Genomic DNA, 6,925 nt, shown 5'->3' on the forward strand with positions numbered 1-6,925 from the left:
CCGGGGGAAGGCGCTTGGACTGTGGTGAGGACGTAACTGATGGTGGACACGGAGGTCCGCCCCGGGCCTCCTTCCCCGGGTCTTCCTCCCCGGCCTCCAGCCGCCGGCTCTCCGGGGTCCGGGGTCGGCCTCCGCAGCAGAGGCCATCTCCCCGCCAGGCTCGGACCGGGGTACAAAGGCCTGGCCAGCTCTGCCGGTGCGGGGCTCTGTAGGCAGCACTCGCCAAAGGGAAGTTGGCACTCGGACTACCCCCTTGGCCAGCTGCCAGCTGCTTCCCCCACCCCACCCCAGCAGGGACGGGCCAGGGCCCTCCCCAGGCTCCCGGCTGACAGGGATGATGGGCTTGCTCACCTTCTGTCCGGAAACTATATGGCGAGGCCCTGCTGTGTGCTGCAACCGTGCAGGGTGCGGGGTCCTGAGCCCCCAGAAGAGACACCCTGGCCACTGGGCGCCCCTGGAAGGCGGCCAGCTGGGCTGCGGCCCCTTCGCCTTTGCATCTTGTCATAGCCCTCCAGCTGTGGGAGGCTGGGTGCCCTCTAGCACAAGAAAATGCATGCCCCCCCCCCCAGAGCACCTTTGAAGTCCCTGCAGTACAAGATAAACACCAACGTATCTCATTTTATTTCACGGATTAGGAATGAAGGCTCCTTTCCCAGGGGGGGGGGGGGAAATCTTAGAATAATGCAATCAGCATGTAAATTTTTAAATATATTTTTATTGATTTCAGAGAGGAAGAGAGAGAGAGAGAGAAACGTCAATGAGGAGAATCATTGATCGGCTGCCTCCTGCACGCTCCACACGGGATTGAGCCCCCAACCCAGACATGTGCCCTTGACCAGGAATCAAACCATGACCTCCTGGCTCATAGGTCAACACTCAACCACTGAGCCACGCTGGCCGGGCTCGACATGTACATTTATTCGAAACGCGTGTGTGTGTGTGTGTGTGTGTGTGTGTGTGTGTGTATTTTCTTGAAGAAGGGTATTTAGGGTGGGCCTCCCTGGACCCAGCTGGCTGTCTCTCAGAGGTTCTGAGGTCTTTTCAGCAAGTGTGGCAGGCGGGACAGCCCCCAGCCCTGCACAGCCCGGGTGCCTTGCCGAATGGACTGCAGGAGCTGAAGGTAGCTTCCTGGACAAGGAGGTCCCATGCAGGTGCACGTCCTCGGATGCGCTCAGCTGTGAGGCTCCTGCAGGTGGGCACGCAGCTCGGGAGTTGCGAGAACCGGGGTAGCCTCCGCGGCAGGGTGGGCGGTGCGGACGGTTGTTCTTGGAGAGCAGGCCTCAGGCAGGTGGGTGAGGGCCAGGAAAGGCGAAGCCTCCAGCCCGGCCGGCCCAGAGGTGTGCAGGGCACTCAAGGGTGGCGGCAGCCGGGCCTGAACCTGGTTTTGGCCTCTTTGAGACTCATCATTCCCTAAACAAAAACTCTGTACTTGGATGGGGGCAACCGCAGCCATTGGAGGGACTGAGTCCAGTCTCCACGTGAAACAGCAACCACAGACACACAGGAGGCCTTTCAGAGGGCGAGGGCTGCCCTGCTCGGGCTGTTGGGGTTCAGGGGCCCTCCATCATGGCTCCCACCAGCTGCCCCCACCCCCACCCCCTACAACCAGCCTCTCAGGCTGAGCGGAGCTGAGCAAGGCATTGAGGACCCAGGTACCCCAGACCTGCCCGCCGGCTTTGGAGCCAGCCCCGCAGCCTCCCGCCTCCAGCTGCCCACTGTCCGCTGACCGCCCACGTGGGGCCTCCAGCTCTTGGAGGCCCATCTACTCTCCCTCGGAGTCCCCGCTTCCTCTCTGCGGCCCTGCTGGAGCAGGGACAGAACCGGCCACGGTTCTGCAGTTCAGGGCCCAGACCCCCCTGTAAGAGCTGCGACCAAAGGCCAGTGCCAGGCCCCTTCACTGAAGGAGCCCCCCAAGCTCCAGCTTGGCCTCCCCATCCCCCACCTGGGCCCGGATCCCCCAGGGGCCAGGCTCATTGCTGTTTCCATGGGGATGTGTGCACTCTGACCTCAGCCTTTCTCCATCCCTGGCCAAATAAAGAGGGCTTCCAAGTGGAAACCAGCGTCTCACGCCGCCCCTCCTCCCATGCCCCCCCCACCCCCGCGGCCCCTGCCTCCGATGAGAGAAGGGAAAGGAGGCCCTCCCTTCAGCCCAGGGCAAGCCCAGACCCAGCAGTGGAGAGTCCTGACCACTCTCCAGGCTTGAAGCCGGCCTTTCCCAACGCCAGGCCCTACCTCAGCCCCCGGGGCAGCCCCCAGGAGCCAGCAGACAGCATTGCAAGGCCCTCGGGTCACATGGGCCACCCCTCTTGTCTCTAGGGAGATGGACATGCAGACTGAAACCCTGCTAGCCCCTCCCCAAGTGCTGGCTGCGAGGCCTGAGCAGGAGGGAGGGCTCCCACCCTCCCTGCCCACCTAGCCTTTCTCCGCCTGCCTTGGGGCTGGTCCTTAGGTGCCTGTCATCAGTCTCCGTGGTCACCTCCAGGAGCAAAGCACAGCCCAGGACCAGGGTCCAGTCCTGGAGCAACTACAGACCCATCTTCCCCACAAAGTCTGCTTCCTGGCGATTCCACCCCAGCCAGCCTAACGCTCCTCTCTGCCTCTCCTGCTGCCCTGCCCCCTCCACCCCTCCTCCGCCCCCGCATGGCCTTGGTTCAACTTCCTCCTTGGAATTTGGGGAGCTTTCTCCTCACTGTTCTCCTGCCCCACTTACTTCCCCTACAGTCCATTCTCTGCACCCAGCCAGGGGGATTTTTTAAAAATGAAATTCATATATATATATATCCCCTATACAACGAAAGCCTAATATGCTAAGTGTCCAACCCTTCGTTCCACGGTTCAACCAGTCACTATGACACGCACTGACCACCAGGGGGCAGACGCTCCGACCGGTAGGTTAGCTTGCTGCTGGGGTCTGGCCGATGGGGACTGGGCGAGACAGGCCGGACATGCCCTGGAGCCCTCCCACAGTCCCTCCCCGGTCCCAATCATGCACCGGTGGGGTCCCTTGGTCTGGCCTGCACCCTCTCGCAATCCAGGACCCCTCGGATGTCGGAGAGCTGGTTTCGGCCGGATCCCCATACGCCAGGGGATGGTGCACATATGTATATATAGATTATGTCATTATTGATTTCAGAGAGGAAAAGAGAGGGAGAGAGAAATAGAAACATGGATAATGAGAGAGAATCATTGACCGGCTGCCTCCTGCACACCCTCCCCTGGGGATCAAGCCTGCAACCCAGGCATGTGCCCGGACCTCCTGGTTCCTAGGTGGACACTCAACCACTGGGCCATGCTGGCTGGGCCAGGGGGTTTGTTTAAAGCACGAATTGACCACGTTACCCACCTGCTAGGTCTCCCAGTGCCCTTCACAAAGACCCCACTCCTCAATCAGCCTCATGTTGGGCTTTCCGGAGTGGGGCTCCCGCTGCCTCCCCAGCCCGGCTGGGCCCCCCAGAGCTGCCTCCCCACTGGACCTCACCCGTCCGACAGCCACGCACACCCACCTGGGCAGGTGCTGAATTGCATGACTCCCCTCCCCCATGCCAGGCCTTAGCTGCGAAGTTACTTTCTCCCTCGACCCCCTCCCAGGCTGGCTGAGTTCCCTGGGTGGTACTCACAGCCCGTGTTTCTCTAGAATGCTGCCCGGACCTGGCCTGCCAGGCTTCCAGCTCTGGTCCGCCCCCCCCCCCCCCCCCCCCCGGTGCTGATTCTTGGGGCCATTGTTAAAGTGCCACAAAACAACACAAAGTCGTCCCCTCACAGGCGGGAGGCCAGGTGCCTGAAGGTGGGGTGTATGTAGGGCCCCCTCCCGGCCTCTGGCGTGGCCGGCAGGCCCCGGTGTCACCTGGCCTGTTCTCTCCCGAGGACACCAGCTACGGGACGAGGGGCCACCGAACGACCCCGACCTCACTTCCCTGGTCACCGCGAAGACGCTTTCCAGATGAGGTCACCTTCACCAGCAGGAAGCTGGGACTTGAACCTGTCTCCCGCGAGGCGCGACCGACCCACACCTCTCTTCCTAGCGGATGACCTGGCCCGTGTCTATACAATCAATGCTGTCACCGGCTGCGGGGAAGGAAGAGCGGCGCGGGGTCGGGGCCGCCTCCCCAGGGCGCTGGCGCACCTGCCCAGCGGCGCTCCCTCCAGACAAGCCCGGGGAGGGAGGTGCGGGCCGAGCAGCCCGGCGCGGCCGGGCAGCTGAGCTCGCGTGCTCGGGCGGATGTGGAGGCTCCGCCCGCCCCTGGGGCCGCGGGGTTAGAGACCTCCCGGAGCCCCGCCCACGCCCTGGCCCCGCCCCACAGCCCTGGCCCCGCCCCACAGCCCTGGCCCCGCCCCACAGCCCAGTCCGCTCTTGGCCCCGCCCCTGTCGTAGCTCCGCCCACGGCCCCGCCCGCCCCGCCTCCCAGGTCGGCCGCTCTTTCCCCGGCGTCCGGACTCCACCCGCGGCCGGGGCTCAGGGAGCTCCCGGTTCCCTCGGAAGAAAGGAAGCGATGCCCGAGGGCCCAGGGCAGAGAAGACAGGCGCCATCCGGCCCCCCCCCTTCCCCGGGGACGGCCCAGGTCGGGGACCACCCAGGGCTGGGCTCCCGGCCATCGCTGCCCACGCGCTCAGGCTTTGGCTAAAGAAACGTTGTTTTGCGCTAAAGTAACACTTCTTTTTCTGATTATGAGAATTGCAGGAAATTAAAATCCAGAAAGAATGCTCCACCAGCTCGCACCCCTCCACCGGCTCGCACCCCGCCGCCGGCTCGCACCCCTCCACCAGCTCCCTCAGTCCCTGGCAGCCAGCTCCCAGGAATCGGCAGAGCACGCGGCCCCTCAGCTCCCAGCTCTCACCAGAGGACCTCTATTACTCGCCCTCCACTGGGGACCCAAGTGAGCAGGTGTTCAGGAAGGGCGAGAAGCCCCACGCAGCCTTGAACCCCATCATACTCGCCCCTCCGAATCCTTCCAGCAGCCTTGGTGTTGGGCTCACAGCTGAGGACACTTCCCCGTAGGCAGGCGGCAGGGCCTGGGTGCTGCTGAGCCCATGGGTATGCCCCCTGGAAGTCTACTGCAGGCCCCCCCAGGTCAAGAAGACAGAGACCCTGGCCAGACACCAAGCTACTGGCTCCAGTGTCCGAGCTTTCTGCCCTCTCCCTCCCAGCAGTCCTTTCCCTCCTTTACGCCCCGGCTTCCATCTTCCCCCTTTAAGCTTAGGCCCATCATCACCAGGCTCCCAGTCAAAGGGGCTCTTACCGGGCCCAGAGAGCCGCTTTCCTGAAAGGCACCTGAAGGCCTCCCAAATGGCCCGCAGCCCCAGCCCCAGCCCCTGCACATGGCCAGGTGCAAAGTGGCCGAGGGGCTGGGAGAGGGAGGCGGAGTTGCTGGAAGAGCTGTGGGCCGCCCGCAGCCACGTACCTCCACAGGGCCCCCGGGACCAGGAGGGCCAGGATCCTCACAGGTGGTCTTATCTTGAACCCCAAATCCTCAAGGCCACGTCCCAGGTGATGTGGCAGCCAGTGTTGCTGCCGGAAGCCTTGAAGCTGGCTCCTGGTGTGAGCATGTGGAACCCAACCACACAGGTGCTGCTCAGGTCTGGCGCACCCCAGCAGGAGGACAAAAAAGGCTGCACCTCCCCTCCCATGGAGTTGCACCCCATCCAGACAGAAGCCCAGGTGGCCAGGGCACAGCTAATGAAGAACTCAACCTCCAAAGTGTGGTCGCTCCCCTCCAAGATCCTGCCCCATTCTGAGCCCTGAACCTCATCCAGGGGGAATCCTACCTTCCTTCCGTCTGCTTGCCAAAAATAAACACCTGAGGCCCTGACCGGTTTGGCTCAGTGGATAGAGCGTCGGCCTGCGGACTGAAGGGTCCCGGGTTCGATTCCGGTCAAGGGCATGTACCTTGGTTGCGGGCACATCCCCAGTGGAGGTGTGCAGGAGACAGCTGATTGACGTTTCTCTCTTATCGATGTTTCTGACTCTATCCCTCTCCCTTCCTCTGTAAAAAATCAATAAAAAATATTTAAAAACAAACACCTGAGTTGCCTTAAGAAAAAAAAAAAGAAGATGGCGCAAAGGCCAAGAGGTTTGTTTTTTTGTGGTTTTATTTTTTGCACCCCTCCACCAGCTCGCACCCCTCCACCAGCTCGCAGGCTCACTGGCATGGGTGTGTTTAAATACTCATGGTGTGTGATTACGTAATTACGCTCAGGAGGCTCTGGGAGCTGCTAGGTGCCCGCCCTTGGGGTGTTTGCAGAACCTGCAGGCCAGAGCCTGTGCTCCTGCCCAGGGAGGAAGCTGGCAGCCTGGGCTCCTTGCAGGCCCCCCATGGCCAGGCCGCCCCCCTGCCTCCCGGCTGCTGTGGCTGCCATGACACGGGCACAGCGCCCGCCTGCCTCACCTGAGCTCAATCCCGGATGGCCGTGACGCCGTTGCCCCATTTTGCTTCCATTAAAAATGTCTGTGTATTTCCAACCCTCAGCCATGGCTTCCGCCAGTGGAGGCAGCGTGCGCCCTGGCCGAGGTCACCCCGAGGTGACCAGGGGCCTGTGGCTGCGACAAAAGTGGTTGTGAGCACAGGGGCGGGGGTTGGGGCCACACGAAGGCTCCAGGGTCCTCACGGCCTGGCAGGCCGCCCACGGACCCCGCTCAGAGGAGAGGGACGCCGGCCTGGACGGGGAGGGGCCCGGGTGCTGAGACATAGGATCGCCCTGGCTCAGCCTGCCTGGCTCACACTGGCACCGGCCAAGCCCCCTGGGCCACCACATCAGCCACCAAACAGGAGCAGGAAGCCGGCCTCAGCGGGTCTCCCCGTGCTGTGCGCTCCCTCCTCATCCAGAGGGAGCCACCCAGGCCGAGGGGAGGGGAGGGCGGTGCGCGATGCGGGCTCACTAGGCGCCTCCCAAAGCCGGTGCTGGGTGTTCGGGTGGATGTTGGACGAGA

General features: G+C 62.9%; 1 pseudogene across 1 annotated transcript; it reads left to right on the top strand.

Annotated features, from left to right (window-relative positions):
• Positions 1-4,698: 4,698 nt before the first annotated feature.
• On the top strand, positions 4,699-5,835 carry LOC308512760 (uncharacterized protein C2orf81-like; annotated as a pseudogene). Its single transcript has one exon. The product of its transcript is annotated as an uncharacterized protein C2orf81-like (transcript).
• The last annotated feature ends 1,090 nt before the right edge of the window (positions 5,836-6,925 follow it).

This window comes from Myotis nattereri (assembly GCF_964212035.1).
Source record: "Myotis nattereri genome assembly, chromosome: 1".
NCBI lineage: Eukaryota > Metazoa > Chordata > Mammalia > Chiroptera > Vespertilionidae > Myotis > Myotis nattereri.